Raw genomic sequence first — 18,074 nt, forward strand, 5'->3', positions numbered from 1 at the left:
ATATTTCATTTTGGATTAATCTCTGGAAGGACAACCTGCTAGTTAAAAACAGAACACTGGATGTCTGTCCCCTTAGGATCCTTTACCATGGTTCCTAGAAAATGTGAGTTATTTGCTTCAAATACCTACAGTAATACTTTACCAAACTTCCCTGGCCCAGCAGGATACACCTTGAGCTCACCTGCTGGGATAAAAACTAACATTTGAAATTTCCCCTAAACCATCACTGGGCCAAAGTGCAGGTCATGTGTCCATGTCAGCGTTCCTAGGGGCACGTCCTTCCCAGCAGAATCCCTGGGGGCCCTGGGACAATGTCCAACTGCTTCCTGCTTAGAGATAACAAAAATCACAGAGGTTGGCTGCTGGAAGTACTGATGGAGAACTGCATCCTTCTGAAAGGCAACAGTAACAGGCTCTGAACGAGCTAGGCAGTAAAAAGATCATTTATTTGCCTTCTAAAAAATTTCAATGGTTTGATTTTTTTTTTTTCAACAGAATACATTTGGAGTCCACCAAGAGGAGCACACAAAGCTAACTTCTTGTCCCCTGTGCTCTTGTCTATTTGGCCTAAATTGATTTAGCAAATTTGATCTGAATTTGTACTTCTGATTTGAAGAAATTTCTGGCTATATTTTGCTAATATTTATTTCTCTTGCTAATGCTGAATAAGAAAAGAATTTTATTTATGCATCAAATTTTATGAAGCAGGAGTGTAGAGTATGCTCTGGGATTAAATTATTAAATATAATGTATAATATAAGTGACAGAACTAGCAGAGTATATATATATTTTTATATAGTATTTATTGTATACTAAACAAGAAAAAAAACACTTCAGCCATTATTAATACAGAATATTAATACAGAGAATAAAATCAGAAAGCAGAAGGGACACAAGACTACGTTTTTAAATATTAGTTTAAGTTAATGATTAAACATCTAAATATCTGTAGGATAGGTTATGGTGGGAGAAGAAACCAAGTGATGACAAATCAGTGGCTGATGTAGCTTTAAGACTTAGAATCTGTGGCTCCTGCCTCCCAAAACTCATCTTTGGAAGGACTGAATAGGGCCCTTCAATGGAGCTTTGGTGCCATTTGGGTGCCTGTTACTCTTAATTAGATTTCCAGACCACTTTTCAGTTTTGCAGAAATTTGAGAATGTAAAACAAATACCTCATCTTTTGGGGTTTTTTCCACTTGATTTTTTTTTAAATAGAAACCAAAAGAGCCTGGTTTTCAGTTTTAGCTATGGAAGAAACTGGATTTCTCTAAGAGACAAGATAGCATGAGAAATGGCATGTTTTAGTATTTGTGTGTTTTACACTAGATGAAGATGACAGATATCACCTGTTTTCATTTAGAAGCTTCTTTTAGTTAGAGCTGCCCTTTTTTCAGCGTGGGCTTTACCCTTATGCAGCAACTAACTGAGTAAAATTAATTAATTTTAAAAATACAGTTTGTATTAAGGCCCCAGATTACAGTTTTTAATCTGAATCTTCAAAGAGTCTTTGACCTGAGCAATCTATTTCTTTCTTCTCCTTTATATTCAATCCAGTGTTCATTCCATTTACCTCAGTGCCTCATTCAGATACTGAAACACATATTGTTCTTGTTTACCTTGGGCTGTGATTCCTGTACCTCTGCAGGGTTTTTTTTTCCCCACCCAGCAAGGAAACAAAAGACAGGGTGTGCTTTTAAAGGCAGGAAAGTAGCTTCAAATATCCTGATGGAAGAGCTGCGGGATTTATTTATGTTTTTAAAAAAGGTATCATTTTCTTGAAGACTTTCCAAATTTGTCCCTTTGTGAAACAGTTATTTTAGTGTCCTTTCTGAGTCTGGAAGTGAAGCTTCTTCTAACAACATAAGCAGGACTTCCTTTTCTCCTGTCATCCCCCTGGCTTCTTGGGGCTTTAAAAAGAGCATTTTTCCTGTAGAATAAATAAGTTCACCAAAATAGAAATATAAACCCACTGTAGAACTCCGTCTGTTTATAGCTGAAACCCAACTGTTATTTTGCAGCTGGTCTCTGTAGTCTATGTTGAAGCTCACAGAAAGTTGTCAGCTTCTCTGAGATCTTTATGTGTTAGTTCCTTTAAAATGAGAAATTAACTTTGTCCTGATCTTTCTTAATGCTGAGTTCTACAAGCAGTAGGTACAGGAAGGCTCAATACTTTGTGAATCCTTAAAATGTGTTCACCATGTGCACTTTCCTAATTGGAAGTTGCACCAGGGTGTGTCAGGGCTGAATGCAGCTCTGGCTGCTGTCGAGGTAAGTAAAGGAAGGTGATGAAGCAGAGGAAGGCGACCAATGTGAATGTGTGCTAAAATAATGCAGACAAAGAAAAAGCTCCACGTAATTATCATTATTCCTGCTCTACTAAGCTGTGCTGCTTTGATTTTTTGCATTTTTGAGGTGGGGTAAGAGAGACAGAGACGAGATTTACAAATTAATCTGTGCGGGACCTTTTGTGGGTGAGTTCAGGACAGAGCTAGAATCTTCATTTTGTAACAGACTGTAGTTTCTGAGCTAGAGGTCATGGTCATAAAAGGTTCATGATCCTGGAGGTGATGTTATGTGCCTAGAAGCATGAATAAGAAATGTATTTACAGAGCAAAAAATTTTTGGAAGCAGCCCTCTCTTTTTGCCAGAGCTACTTTTAGGTTCCTGACCACAAGAAAGCAAAGTGTGGAGACAACTGGAAAATCATGTTGCTGTTCCAGTTCAGGTGGTGTTTTCAGAATATACAAGACCTAACAAGATTAGAGTAGTTTTGCCCTTTAATTTGAACAGATGCAAGTTCAAGTTACTAGTAGATCTACATCATCACTCTGGTTCAACCCTGAGTCATGGGATTATTTCATTCTGCTATACTCATTTTTGATGAAACACTTTGCTCCTTTTTTTTGTTTTGTTTTGTTTTGTGAGGGTGGGTTAAACAAATGCTAATTCCTCAGTGAAATATTTCTCCCCTGTTGAAACTTGAATGGGATATTACAGAGTGCAAGATCAGAAACCACCCTTTATGCAATAGTTGTGCCAGAAATGGCTCACCAGGAAAGCAGATTGCTGACGGGTGGGTAACATGAATGAGAGGGACAAGGTGGGGCTTTTCAAGGGGTACTTATATTTTGATGTTTCTTGTCTTTGTCTGATAATAATATATTTTTACTTTTTTTTTGCACTGAATCAAGTTGGATGTCACATATTTCTTTAATCCAAATTGTTGAAATTCCTATCTCTTGCTCAAGCACCCTGTCATTTCTGCTTTTCCTTAAGGCTGTCTGACTATTTTATACCATGGAAAAAGAGGTTATTCACATCACAGCTTTCCTGGTTGTGTGGAGCAGATGGGACTGTATCTACCTGACTGCTAGAGCAAGTCCAGGACCAGGTCATGACTCTGGATTTTACAGGAACCCACATGTTCAGGTTCCTACAAGGCCAAACAGGTAGGAGTGCAGAAACACAGCATCTACCTCACCCCACTGAGGAGGAGGCCCAGGACATTTGCAAAATGTGAGTCACCTGTGCAGCTCCAGAGTGCAGCTGCTACAGCATCATAGGAAAAGCACTAAACTGCAGCTTGAAAATGAGGGGAAGGGACAAACTCAGTGTAGAAAGAAATGCTAAGTTAGTTGAAGTGTGCAGAGAGGATTTTAATAGAGCCTTCTAAGATTTTCTTGTAACTTCTACCCTTTAATGAAGAGAAGCATTTTTCCCAGGATGGGAACAAGATGCAGCTATGTGTATAGTCAAAGGAGGCTTGACTGGTTGCTAATGCAAATGAACAATGATTTTTTTTTCAAGGCACTAGATTTAAATCAGAGTTTAAAGTATGAAGAAAAATTCCATTCTTGCCCAGTACTGATCTTCTCTTTGCATTTTAGCTACATTTATATCTATTTTGCTTTCTCTCCTAGAAATTCAATTCTCCCCAGAGCAGACTATGTAGTTATAAGAGTAAGACTACACTACTCTTGGAAAAATCTGCATACCTTTGTGCTTACATTCCCCTGCTTTTGAGTCTGAGCTGAGCCCCTGACAACTGAAAATATTTAAAGAAGAAAAATTAAACCCCAATGAATGTGAAAAGTATCTGCACAAACCCACAAACCTTCTTTCTTCTGTCTCAATTGAAATACATTAGTAGGCTTGTGGAGGTTATAAAAGTAAAAACAGCTACTCATTTCCTCTCTGTTGTTGTACACCAGTTTTGAAGATCTTTGGTACTGGTTTTGTGTCCTTATTCTTTACCTAATAAAGACCCCTAAGTAAAATTTCTGTCTATGTCTAAGCTCAGCAGCTACGTGGTCAAATCTCTCCATCATTTTTCCTGTGAATTTTCCATTCCTTCTCCTTTACTTGGAATAAAATCAAGCATTCTGTTAATGGCCAGAAGCCATACCACAGCTCATCTGGGCCTGTGGATGCAATAGGTGAAATGCTGTGCTGATGGAACCTATTGCATCCACCCTTCTGGAACGGTCATGACCATCTTTAAAGTCACTTTCCTATAACAGAAACTTCTTTTAAGAGCAGGAAAAGCATTGGTCCCCTTCATGACTTCTCAAGACCTGTTTTTGCCACATAAAGTTAATTGGCTGTAAGCTGTGAACCCAGCTTGGCTTCAAAGTGTGCCTGGCTGTTCATTCACAAACTAAATGCTCTACAGAGCTGCCAAACTGGGGAGATTATTTTGTCTCGTTTTCTGGCAAGCCGCGACTGCGTGTACCACTTCATTTATATGCTAATTGAGGCCAAGCCTCCAAAATAGGCTCCATACAATATCAGTGTGACTTGGCTCTGACTGTATGGTTATTCTGCCTTCAGCAGCCTCAGTGTGTGTGCTCTGAGCTGGACAGGGTTTAATATGTCTTCATCAATGAAGTCTTGAGTCCTGACCCGGCCTTTTGGAGAGTGACAACGGAACTTGAGGAGTCATTCACACTGAGGATTACCACGTCTCTGTGGAGGTGAGTTCATGCCATTTCTTGACCAGGACTCAATGCTTTCCAGGGCTGAGGAGATGTTGATGTTTCTTAGGCCAGCTGGCGTAATAAGAGGTTGCAGAGGGCACAGCTAATTATGGGGACAGCATGTTGACAAGCCAGCTAAGTTGGACAGCCGGTTTTGTTGCCTCCTCTTGGGCATTGTGAAAGCTCACTCTCTCCCAGACTGCCCATTTTGGGAGCATAGTAAGCATCCATACTCTGTCAGCCATTCCTTGAGGCACCCAGTATTGTTACAGAAAGAGCAGATACAAATACGTGCCATTCAAGGCTACTTTAAAAATATATGCATTATGGGTTCCATTTGACTGTTTTGGATGTTATGAATTCCAAAAGTCAAGCATGGACTATTCAGTAAGTGGACACGTGGCTCATGCTGAATATTATAGGACGTTTCACTGACAGTCTCTGACCTTAGGTTGGGAAATGTACATACCTTTTCAGAGAGGAATATTAGTATCTCATGCCTTAAGGCAGAGATGTGACACGTACTTTGCCATCAACCTCAGAGATCAGGGGTTCACACTAAGTTCTGAAATTTCTGTGTGATATAATTTCCACACTTTTTTAAACTTTCTTTTAGAAACATATCAAGGTGTGTTTTTAGAATCCCATTAAAAGAGAACTGAGTGCTTGAAAGTTAGAAAACTCCCAGCTGTCAGTCACCTGTGTGATTCCTCTGTGGGTCTACTCTGGAGCACATACCATTTTGGACAACAACAGAATGGGAACATGGAGTTGCAACACGTCTAACTTTTAAAAACTGAGGGCTTGGGCTGCATTTCCAAGTCCTGGTCCAAGTGTCCAAAATGGGGCTACTAGCCATAGCTTACTGGAGAGAACAAACAGCCAAGGAAAGGCTGTTGACAAGAACAAAAATGTACCAAAAATTCCTGTGCTGTCCCAAGTTGATCGCATGCTCACAACTTTGAAATAAGGGATTATATGAAATCAAGATTTATGGCTTGGGCTCAGGCACTTGCATTGTCATTTTATATATCAGGGGATTTGCTGTTCTCTTTGGAGTTGTATCAGTGCCCATCTCTTATCCAGGAAGCAGGAGAATCAGCTCAGCATGAGCTTCCCTCTCTTCCTGAGGCAGCTCAAACTTGCACCCACCGTGCAGGATAATTGGCTTTTCCAGTTAAAGAATTGACTCGGAGAGGCTCTTCACCTCACCTGGGTTGTGAACTCACAATTTCATCAGAAAAGGAAGATTCATCAAGCCACGGAGCAAAAAGCTAGAGGTAGCATGACTGCTCTGCCTAGTGATGAGGCAATTTCCTGGGATGGAACAGTTATGGGATCAGGAACTTCCCAGAAGTATCTAAGTGTTTTTGCAATCTGCTTGCCATTCATCAGGTAAAACTTCCATGGGATTTCCAACGCCTGCCCATGCATTCACTTTTCTTTGTTCCTATGAGCAGCTTGTGCCTGTTTGCAACAGTGTGTTGCCTCCGGGTTATGACTTGTTGGTTGACAAAAATAGGTGCCAGGTAAGACTCCTGCCAGGGCATGACTGCCAGGCTGAAGAATTCCAAGGAGGTGGCTCATTTATTTCCATGATACTGTGATCCTTTGTGTGCTCCGTGGAGCAGGTCTTGGCAAGCGGTGTTGAAGCAAGTCTCTGTTTAAAGTGGAAAAGCTCCAAAGCTGATAAATTTCCTCTGTCAAATGGGTCAGAGAAAGGACATCCCTGCTCTAGGCCAGGCTGGTGTCATTAGGTAAACGAGGGTTGTTCCTCAGCCTTGGAAATGGCCCAACACAGAGCTGAGCATTCGGAAGCTGTGCTAAAGGGGATGATTGCAAAGGGCAGGATCAGGGTGGAGGACCTGCAGCACTGCAGGGAGGAGAGCTCGCTGCTGCACTCAGAGCACCATCCTGTGCTGCGTGAAGCTCTGCAAGGGGCAGCAGTCTTTGTTCCCTCAGGTGTCAGCTTTTGCCCAGGAACCAAAGGCAGTAAAGAAGCCTGGACAAGCTGAGGAGAGCCAAGTTGGCACAATTTGGCTTCTAGGAGACTTGTAGCTGAAGAACCCTCCAAAAGTCTGAAAATACCCTATGAACAGTGGAGTCTTAAAGATTTCTTCCCAAACTCCATTGCTACCAGTGCTGCAGTTCTGTTACTGCTGGAGTACATTGCTTGCGCCTCAGGAGCACTGGAAGTTTGAAATTTGTTTATTCAACTGTTCTCTTTTTACGTATGTATTTTTCTTGTTAACTCAGTTGCACTAACATTTACTTTTGGATGCTAACAGGATGCTTTAATTCATTAATGCTTGTTTTGTGGTATCAGGCACTGACCTGACACAGGGCCCCACTTAAAAGTTCTGCCTAAGTTGGACCAGAGGTTTTTACTCCAGACCCACACAGATGAACAAAGGAGGAACTTGAATGTGGGTGTCACAATGTCAAGACCTTTCCAGGGAATGAAGCCAGCTTCTACTCATTGCCACAAATGCCAGTTTTGACTGAAAGGTAAAAATTTCTTTATTCTGGCTGTGCTGTATCTTAGCACATTAAGGCTAGCTGACAATACCAGTTAATTTTGAAATGTGTAGAGTTGTGTTTCGAAAAGTTCTAAATCTACAGTTAAGGCAAAATCCAGATATTTCTGCAAAGAGAAATATGTTGGCATATTTAACTGGAAAATAGATTTAGTTGGGGATAGGAAAATTATTTATAGCACAAAAGATAGAGTGGAATAGGCCTTTTTCCTGTAGTACTCAGAGTCTAGTTTTGTCAAAAAAAAAAAAAAAAAAAAAAAAAAAAAAAAAAAAAAAAAAAAAAAAAAAAAGTGAGGCACTGCATTTAAATACAGGGTTTCATTACTGTAGGAATGTAGAGGAAGCTGATGTTGTCTGCAGTTCTAGAAGTTCCCTGGGAAGAGATCTGTGTGTCTGAGCAAACTTACTGTCAGTGGTTAGTGTCCTGCTGAGTAGTTCTGAGGGACATACACACAGTGGCTTGCCTGGGTACTAAAAATGCACATCTTATGATGCTGGCAGTTGCTGAAGGTAGTGGGTGTAACAACCACCCTTCATTTAAATCAACTGCAGAGTGCAATTAGGCTGCAGGGAATAGATAGCTGAAACAATGGGAGCCACCACCCCAAAAATAAGGGTATGTACGAAGATGTTTAAGAATGTGTTGTGTAGGTGGAGGGTTTGACAACAGGCTGAATTAACATGCAGGTGGCTGAATGCTGTTCGTGTGGAAGAGATAACAGAAAGACATCAGGGGAGCATGCAGAGAAGGTAAAAAGAAAGCTACAGCCAAATAAATACTTTCTCTCTGACTGAGTAAAAGCTGAGTTTTCAGAAGTCAGGCACCTGGAGCTTCAAGCAAGCAAGGTGTTATCTGCTTTGAAGTTCTCACTGGTATGTGAGAACCTGTGTTTAAAGAGTTGCTCCAAAATCAGAAGGCTTTGTATCAGAAAAATGCAGTACCAGATTGCAGCATTTGTCAAACTGCAAAAGATAAATTATGCAAAAGTATTGACCAGTTAGAACATGGTAATGCTCTGATGGATCTCCTCATTATTGCAATAGCAAAGAAGCTGTAATTAAGCAAGTGAACCTTTTCTTTGAAATGCAACTTCAGATTCCAGTGTAGAAAATATAAATTAGCATCAATTAGAAGAAAAAAGCCAGGTCAGAATAAAACACAAACCAGACCCACCTGGCCTAAGTCAATTCTACTGGAGCTTTCTACATAGCAATATTTGCTACAGAGTTGAATTTGGCAAAATGAGAGTTGCACTTGGAGGTTTGCTTTTTCCTTATTGTACAGTCAGCATGATCACAGTTCAGTTTTACTCCTTGGTTACTACAGTGTCCAGCACGGTCTCTCGCTTGAATAAGCTCTCCTTGGTTATTCACCTACCCCACTGCCTAGAAGGTGTGGGTTTTTTGCACAATGTTTGTTTTGTTGACTAGATTTAGGATGTAAATGGGTTGTCTGCTGTGATAGAAAGGTTGTCCCTTGTGTTTTTATTAAAAAAAAAAAAGGCTTTTGACAATCTATTTATATGCCTGACTTTAAGAGATTTCTAACATTATGAGTTTGTGAGACAAAGTTCAAGACTCTCTGAACTGTGGCTTTCACAGATAGTTCCCCTGGTTTGAGTGTCTGCAGGCTCCACACAATTTCCCCTGCAACTGAGTCTGATTTTTATTAAAGCACTGTCTGCATCTGCCTTTCATTAGTCCCATGAATGATCACTAAGTGTAGATTTAGATTCTTCTTACACTTACACTGCAGAAAATGAAAAGCAAATGGGTTCAAGGTAAGACTGAAGCAAGGCTGTACATAATTCTGCTGCATTCTTCTGAACCTCAGCTAGCTCTCTGGTGATGCAGTATTGGCTTTTCTGAGCATTCCAGAATGCATTACCCACAGTTCAACATCTAGACATTCCTTCATGTGTATTAAAGAAGCTTTTAGTCAATTTTCAAAGTGAGAATACAACAAAGGCAATTATTTATATCACTTAAAACGGTGAGCAGTGTGAGGTATCACACACTGCACATGGAATAAGCCACCATGGTTATCCAGTCCAGTGCCTCACAAGCACAGGGGTTTGATCCAGAAGGTCTACAAATCACCCATTCTGCACACACCACAAGCCACAAAACCCTCCCCAATGCTCCTTAACAGCTTGAAGTTGTACAGCACAACCATTCAAAGACACAGACCGTTGTTTGCCACAGTTGGGCAATCATGGCAATCCAGCAGCTCTTATCACATACCACAAGAGGATAGCAAAGAAATCTAAGGCATTTTCAACATCCTAAGCACCAAACACCCTGAAGGCCTCTAAATGAAAATGCACTAAGCAATTTTACCCTTCCCCATTCCTTAGCCCTACTTTTGCACTCTGCTGGTATGACACACGCTCAGTAGAGGACTTGTACCTTGCACTTGAGCATGCATGTATGTAAACATAATCCCCAGGGAGCTTCCAAAAAATACTTTTTGGAATTGTGGTGTGCCTTCTTGCCTCTCCAGAGCCAGAGAACAGTGGTGGCACCTCTCTTCCCAAGCACTTCCAAAGCTTGTCAGCAAGCCACCCAAAGCTCAGCAGCCTTGGACATGACCCAGTCCAGAGGCTAAAGGCTTTTCGGTCTCTCTGATCACTGGAAAACACCCAAAAGCTCTGATCTGTGTTTGAGGGGAAGAAAGTTTTGGGTCCCAACTGCCTGAGCAGACACATCTTTGGGACTTCTGCTGCTCAAATGCAGAGGTTTTTTTCCTTCTCTTTTCCTGCTAGTGACTTTTATTTCCATGAATAATTAGGTGTGAATTGCCAGGAATATTTCTTCTCTTATGCAAAGCCACCTTCTGTAATTTCAGAAACAGCTGTGTGGATTTAATATCACCATATCTGGATGCTTCTACCAGAGTCACTGTGCCCGGCTCTCTGTATATGTGCAGAAGAAATACAGAGTATTTTCATTTGCTTTTCTCCTCCTCTCAGAGCAAAACATTAAATAGAGTAATCAAAACATATCTGCTATGCAGGACCCTGTAGAAAATAGGTATGTTTTCAAAATGATGTTTGGTTTGAATTTTGAGATTTAATCCAGTTTAGATCTTCACTTACCCAAAGCAGTTGCATTCACCTTATTTTAAAAAATGGAAATAGCTCTGCTAGTGACCAGAAAATTGATTCTATAAAGCTAGTTCTAAATAAAATGGTTCAAGGAAAAAAAATAATCTGAGAGCAGCACTTCTGGTAGTAGGTAGATGAGAGCTTTGCTTCATGTGGAGAATAGGCTTGAACTATTGGCATCAAAACAGATCAGCAATGTGACATTTGTTTCTCACAGGAAAATCCTTTTCCCTAGGGTACAGACAGGAAGTCCAAAATGAGAGGAGGTAAATTCCAAAGGACCACTGAGGAAAGGGGAGGAGAAAGAACAAAAAACACAGTGTTCACTTGTTGTGTCCATTAAAGAAAGGCTCAGGAAAGAAAACTGCCTGAGAAATAAGTGCTTATTTTGATATTAAATGAAGTGCTGTTATTGCAGGATGAGCCACTTCCGTGCTGCAAAGCTGTAGTTCAGATCACTGTGCAGCCCAGTGAATTATTTATTTACTGTGTTCTTTGTGTCCTTAAAAAGCATTGAATTCCTTTGGGGATAAAAAAAATACATCAAAATTCACCTTATTCAACTAAAGCATGAGATAAACCCTTAAGTTTGTTCACAGCATTTGTTTTTCTGAGTGCTGCCCTCTGTGAACCAGCAAGTTTTGTGACCCTTTCATGACAGAAATTTTGGTGCAAACTCAGTGATGCAGTAGTGGGTGAGGATTACAGCACCACACGTGTATTTAACTCAGGGACCTTTTGCTGACTGTACTGTGTCTAGACTCACACAGCCTCCCCAGCTGCTCCCCTCTGAGTACAGGATGCTCTGTCTCAGATGTAAGGAGGGCTGGGCGGGACAGGAGCCGGCCCACTGAGCCTTGCAGTGGCTCCTGGAACCCACTGATGGGAGCTTTGCTCTGGAGCAGTGCTGTGGCATCAGCCTCCCCCAGAGCTCAGCACGAAAACTCTGGGCAGTGAGGGGTGGGTAAGGAGAACTAAGCAATGGAGCACCAGGAACAGACCAAGGATAATTCACCTTGGAAGGAAAGAAGGGTAATGCAAGAGGCTCTTCTGTGTGGTGCTGCTGAGATGCTCCGTGACAAGGGAGCCTGTGAAACGGGGGCTCTGAAAAGGACATTCTTCATGCTGGAATTGCGCTGACTTGAGGTTTTTGTCAGCTGGATCTTTGGGCTTCTTGCCAGCCCAGAAAAAGCTAACAAAGGCCATTTCTCCTGTTGCATATGATCAGGGAAGAAGGAAAGGAGGAAGAAAATAAATGAGGGACTGTAGTCCTTTTAAAAGAGAAACATATTTTTGCAGAGAAGTAAAAATGGAAAGTTAGGACAGCTTGGAAACTGAAGCTACAATCCTACTGTGGTAAAAACTTAGAAAAAAAAAAAGATTAAGACTCGGAGTTGTTTGAACTGGATTTGTTAATCAAAGGCAAATTTATTTTAAAGTGTTATTTTCACTTACTCAACATTCTTTCACTCAGTTTCCTATGTTCTTTGGTGGGTTCATATTATCTTACTGTTTATCAGGATTGCATGATTTCTGTGCCTTCCAATAAAGAAACAGGATACTCATGTATCCCTATTTTTCAAACTTCCATTTCAGTTTCTTAGCCATTTAAAAGCTGTCCAACTGAGATCAAGGATTTCATGGTGCTCATAGCCTCTGGTCATGGCATATTTAACAAAAGTTGAGGTCTCAGATAATGTTTCCCAAACAAATTCCAGTACAGCTACATTTTTACATTCTCTTCCTGAGCTTTAACCAGACACAAGTGGAACCATTTCATTGCCAAAGCCTATCCAACTTCTATAAAAAAATAGAGAGGTGAAAACAACATTTCTAATAGGGAAGTATAACTAACTGTTGCTGTCCTTTCTCTGTGTAAACTGTTATCAAGACTTTGAAGTTCTGCCAACTTGTTTCCATTACAAGGAAAACCTGATACCAGCTGGAATTTTTGGAGTACAAAGAGAGCAATGGCAATAGTCCTGTTGACTTAAAAACTATGCATAATGTCCTGGGGTTTAGGAACACAGAATAAAGAAACTGGAAACAATTTTCTTTTTAGAGGTCACTGCCTTTTCAACACTCTAAACAGCTTCATCTGTTAAAACTTCTAATGTGATATCCACAGGAACTTTTCTCATTCTCTCATTTTCCAGGCTTTCATTCCTCCTCTCTCCTGTCCATCAGTACTTCAGACTATCAAATGTTCCAGCCCTGTGCTTATCTGCCCCTCGAGAAGCCTCGCTGCTCACACAGCATAACTTCTACTTCATGTTTTGGGTGTTAGCTTCTGGGATTTCTCAGGCATCGCTGCTCCTGAGAGTCCTCTAGTTGGCTTAATGCAAGCCTGGGACCGATGAAAAGGGTGATTAACACTTTCAGCCCAACAGCTGGCTGCAGCTGGGGACATAAAAACCAGCTGCCATGTTCTGTTGCTTGCATGCATCAGCGGGCAGGTAAAGCTTTATAATCAGTATAATCTGTGGTAAGGGTCCTTCCTTGTATACACACACGAGCTTCATCTGCAAAACAGTATTCAGTTTTAGCAAAATGTGTACTGTATTAAGTTTTCTTTGCATCGATGTAAAAAAAAATAATCTTCTGCAATATGTCGTGATTTGAGCCATATGGTGTATGAGAAACAGGTGGAGCAAAGGCTGAGCAACAAGCATGGAAAGAAGAAAACAGCCATTATTTTAAATAGTCAAGGTAAAGAATTACATTTGCGGTCATCACCCTCCAAACAATTATTAACAGAATAGTCAAGCCTGAGAGATGTGCTGCTAGCAGTTCTCTGCTGTATGTTGCCTACTGCCAGGAATTGCTACAGCTCAGTTTTCTCTGACTTACATTTTGAGTGTTCACAATCTACTAGTTTTGTTATGATTTTTTCACCTCCATCAGGGAGATTTATTTAAATGTCCCTATTGTGTGATTCTCAAACCCACTAATGCCCTTTTCAAAGTGGTCACTGGAGCACTTCCCAAGTAAATATTTGTTGAAGTGCTTATTAGCAAGACAATTTCCTTGGATATTTTCTCTTTCTATGAACATTCTTATTAGAAATGTTAACAGAAATGAGAGACAATTTGCAAAATTTGTTGACATTTCTAGAGTAGTGGGAAAGGATGGTTAATCAGGATATTTACAAATGCAAGCCTCCTCTTTATTTTGCCTTTTGCTTGACATCTGTTTTCTTTTTATAACCCTATGCAGTTGTATGTTCCTATGGCATGTAAAAGCCAAAGCAGTCATCCAGCTGTTAAAATTAGTGTTAGATCTGAATTTTCTATGGCTTTCCCACTGCATGGCAGGAAATCAGCTTTCATTGCTGCTTCCCCCTCCTCCCTATCCAGCCTCCTATTAGATTAATACCAGAAGCATGAAGTAACGTTTAACAGAAAGTTGTTGCTTTTAGTTCTGGAAAACTTGGCAGCCTCTCCAGAAATGAAGGGGGAGGGGGAACCTGAAGCCTCCCTTAACTAAAGAGGAGATTGGAGGCATAAAGAAACATTTTTCTCCCATTAAAAATCTGAAGTTTAAAAAATACACTAATGACAAACTGTTTCTAAGTCTAATGAGGATCTGCTGTTGTTCCTCCTCTCTCTTTATGCACTAATTGCCCAGCTCCTATGGGCTACTTTTGTGTCCCCATTTCATATTGCTTACTAACTTATGTCCTGTTAGCAAAGTGTAGCACTGAAATAGTGCATTTCTCTTTTTGTTTAGAACAGGTTTCTAGTTTACAGAATGGTCTGAGGAGCTTGCAACCAAAAAAAAAAAGGTTGTTGCTCAGGTATGCTGAGATGCCTCCCCTTGAGTGCTTTAAGGTTTCAATAGTACAAATAGGAAGAAAAATAAAAAGGAACACGTAAACATGGCATTATGACAAGGAAGCCAGACTACCCCTAGCTTCCTATCTCAGTTTTTACAGTGGTCTTTAAACTACAGTACAAAATTAGAATTTATTAAAACAATGTGTTAAAGATTGTCACATGTTAATTTCCTGTGATACTGTGGGATCAGTAAGCATATTTTATTGCTTCCTGTGGGCCTAATCCTACATGAGTCAGTGGGAATTTCATGGGAAATGGGTGGTGTCATGGTCAGAGCAAAGAGTATATATGGGACTCTGTGGAAAGGGGTCCCCAAGCTCCAGGAGCAGCGTGGTGGGACAAGGACAGGTGCTTTGTGGGGAGCAGTGTAGACAAGGACATGTGCATAAGACAGCAGACTTTACATGGCTCAGCTCCTGTAAAATGGCATTTTCAAACTACTCATATTCCCAAAATATCTGTTGTTGTCATTTGACTTCTACTTTGGTTTAGGTCGATTTTACCTTGGGTATTTGTGCATCTTCAGGATGTCCGTCTTTGGGTTTGGTATATTTTGTCTAAGCATTTAAGGCAATCTTAAGTAAGGTCTGTGTAGGGAGAGAATTGTTATCATTCACATTTTTCAGATGCTTTTAATCCTGTCTCTGTTAGGAGAAAAAAAAAAACAAACAGAAATGTGAGGCTAAAGTATATCTCTGCATCTTATTCTGCCCTTATTACTGTGAGAAAGTAGTAGCAATATTTTGTCATTCTTTGTGCTGCTAATGGGACATAATTCCACATTTGGGGGCCATCTGCTGAAAAGAAAATCTCTACAACCCTTCTGAATGCACATATAAAAACTTGTCAGCAAAAACAGCTTCATGAATAAACTGTGAGAATATATTTTATCTAAACTTCGTTAGGCAAAGCTTTTTCCTTTACAAAAGCCCAAATGACTCCAAACAGAATGAAAGAAGTTCTGACAACCATCTTTCTTTTTGGTACAAATACCTCGTTTTACCTCTTTTGACTCCATACTAATTAATTTAATTTCACTTGAAGGGAAAGAATGCCTTTTTGCAGGAGGAAGAAAACAAATGAGAATTCATTTCAACACAGAGAGATCCATCTTTACAGAGATTAACTGTGAAATTAAAGTAGTAAATTTGGTTCTTCTGTTCCATACCATGCCCCCACTGAGATTTCTTTTGTAACCTTGGGCAAATAGCTTAAATTGCTTTAGGTTTCTTCTCACTTCCTACTAAAGGAAGTAGTGTCTTACTGGCATGACCCACAGTATTGTTATATACGCATCCAGATTTGATAAATAGAGACCAAAGGAGAATAGAAAACTTCCCTGGCTTGGCATCCGAAGGAAATCATAAGGTCCCAAACTTCAGTGCACGTAAGGACTTATGAATCAGCTTATTGCTTGCTGGGTAAAAGATAAGACTAGAAGGGGCAACCATGGAATGAAGATACCCATGTATCAACCACTGAGTACAAAACAATTAGTTGTCCTAATCTGCGACTATAATTGTAAACCAGTGTAGCTACAGAATTTGCACCATGTCTTGTGCCAACTGCTTTCCTACTGCTTTGGTTTTCCTACTGCTCATGAGGAGCACTGACCAAGGTTTTGCTAGTGCTTGTAGTTTTCAATATTTTTTCACAGTTTATATATCAGAAATGTACTTGTGTACAGGAAAAAAAAACACTTTACTACCACTGTAGAGAGCTTAGCAGCAGTAGCAGAGCTGGCTGATGAAGCCCTAAGCCACCCCCACTGACCAGTGCACACGCTGATTCTAGGAAAGGGAAGCAATTAATCAGCTGTGAAGACAGAGAACCATACACAAGCTAATAGGGCAGTGCTCTTGTGATTTGAAGTGATGTCCATACTGTGGTAGCAAAAAAATCCTTTTGATTACTAAAATACCCAATTTAATGAAGAAATACCGTGCTCTTCTATTGCATTAAATGGTCCAGTTGCTTAATAAAACTGGTTACCTCTCTGACAAATCTTGTCTTGTTTATATCTTTAGGCCATTATGGATACAACACTGCTACTACTTAAATGAGTCATTAGGAGTTGTGCAATTATAGACAGACGGATTTTTAAGGTAACTACTTATTATTAGCAGAAAATTAACTGCTGAAATTAATCTCCCTTTAATGGTAGTTCTGCAACACAGTTATACTGTGGGCTGGGCAGTCGGCATAAAGGCAGAGCAAACCTCCCAAATGTGCTGTAAATCAAAGCAAAAACTCACAGATGTGCAACAAAACCCACCTACCAGACCTGTCCCTTAAGTTCTGAATCCAGCTGCAAAAGCAGCCAGTGCCTGATAATTCAAAAAAATGCAAAATATAATCACTTTTTTTTGCCTTGCAATTACAACCTAGTTAATTGTCTACAACTGTGCAAAGGAAGGGAGTAAGGAAATTCCTTTCTTGACCCTTCCAGCAATTGACTTGTGCCCTGAAGCATGAGATTTGATTGCTCATGTAACTTATTTTCCCCAGGCACTTTCTTCATGATAGCTCTTGTGTGACAGTTCAGGAAAGTTTTAGGACGAATCCCAAGAACACTCCACTGGTTGAACTCCAACTTCTTTTATTACTGATAGACATTTCTACTGTGTGCTGCATTAAGAGATTTTTAGATTTTTAACTAGGATGATCAGTGTAACTACAGGGTGTGATTTTTTTTCATCAGAACGCTACTGATGAATGCAGTCATCCTCCACATTGCCTTTTGATTTTGCAGATTCCCAACGAGCCTTAAAAATCAAGATTCTTTCATAACCTAGAATCCAGCCTGCTACACTGCCTCAAAATGTCTTTGAGGAAGTTACAGCAGAGGAATCACTGCTTGCTTTGAAGTTTCACCCAAAGTTCTGATTTTCAAGCTATGAACAAGTAGTTCAAAATGCTCTGGTGACATGCTGGAGAGCACTGAATCCTTACAACTTCATTTGTTGCGACAGGTTTGTTCAAAAAGGGTGCAGCTTAATAATCCATTGGTGAGTTGGTGATGCTGGTTCAAGAAACAGAGGTTCAGTCTCAAGCACCACTGCTCAGATCTATTTGTTTCTCTTCTCGTCAGTCACTCTAATGCAATTACTTTTTGGACCTTTTTCAGAAGAGGTTGAGGTGTTGGGAAGGAAGAGGTTTCAATGGATCATTTCCTTGATCTGGTTTTCATAATTGCATCACCCCACCTAAGAATGTAACAAATCATAGATTGTGAATCCAAATGAGTAGTTAAGGCACAAAATGGAAGACACCAGACCAGTTTTGTCGCCAAAGAAAAGACTGGGTGTAACAGCACCCAACGTCAATGGGAAGCTTTATCTCAGCCGATTTTGTCAGGCTGGGAATTGCCTCTCCTCCTGCAGGTAACATAAAGCCTGCACCAACTCCCAGCTGTGGGCTCTGGTCATTTGACAGAAATGCAGTCATGCCCACAGCTGATGTGGATAAAATCTGTGAAGGTGAGGGACAGGTAATGCAGAGGTTGTGACTGTGGGTGCCTGCTCAGAGATTACTTCAATTCTGAAGCAGCTGAAGTGATCTTTCCTATCTTACAGAAGCATGGCATTGAAGTATGGTAACAAAATGGCATTTTATT

This window comes from Zosterops lateralis (assembly GCF_965231275.1).
Source record: "Zosterops lateralis genome assembly, chromosome: 2".
NCBI lineage: Eukaryota > Metazoa > Chordata > Aves > Passeriformes > Zosteropidae > Zosterops > Zosterops lateralis.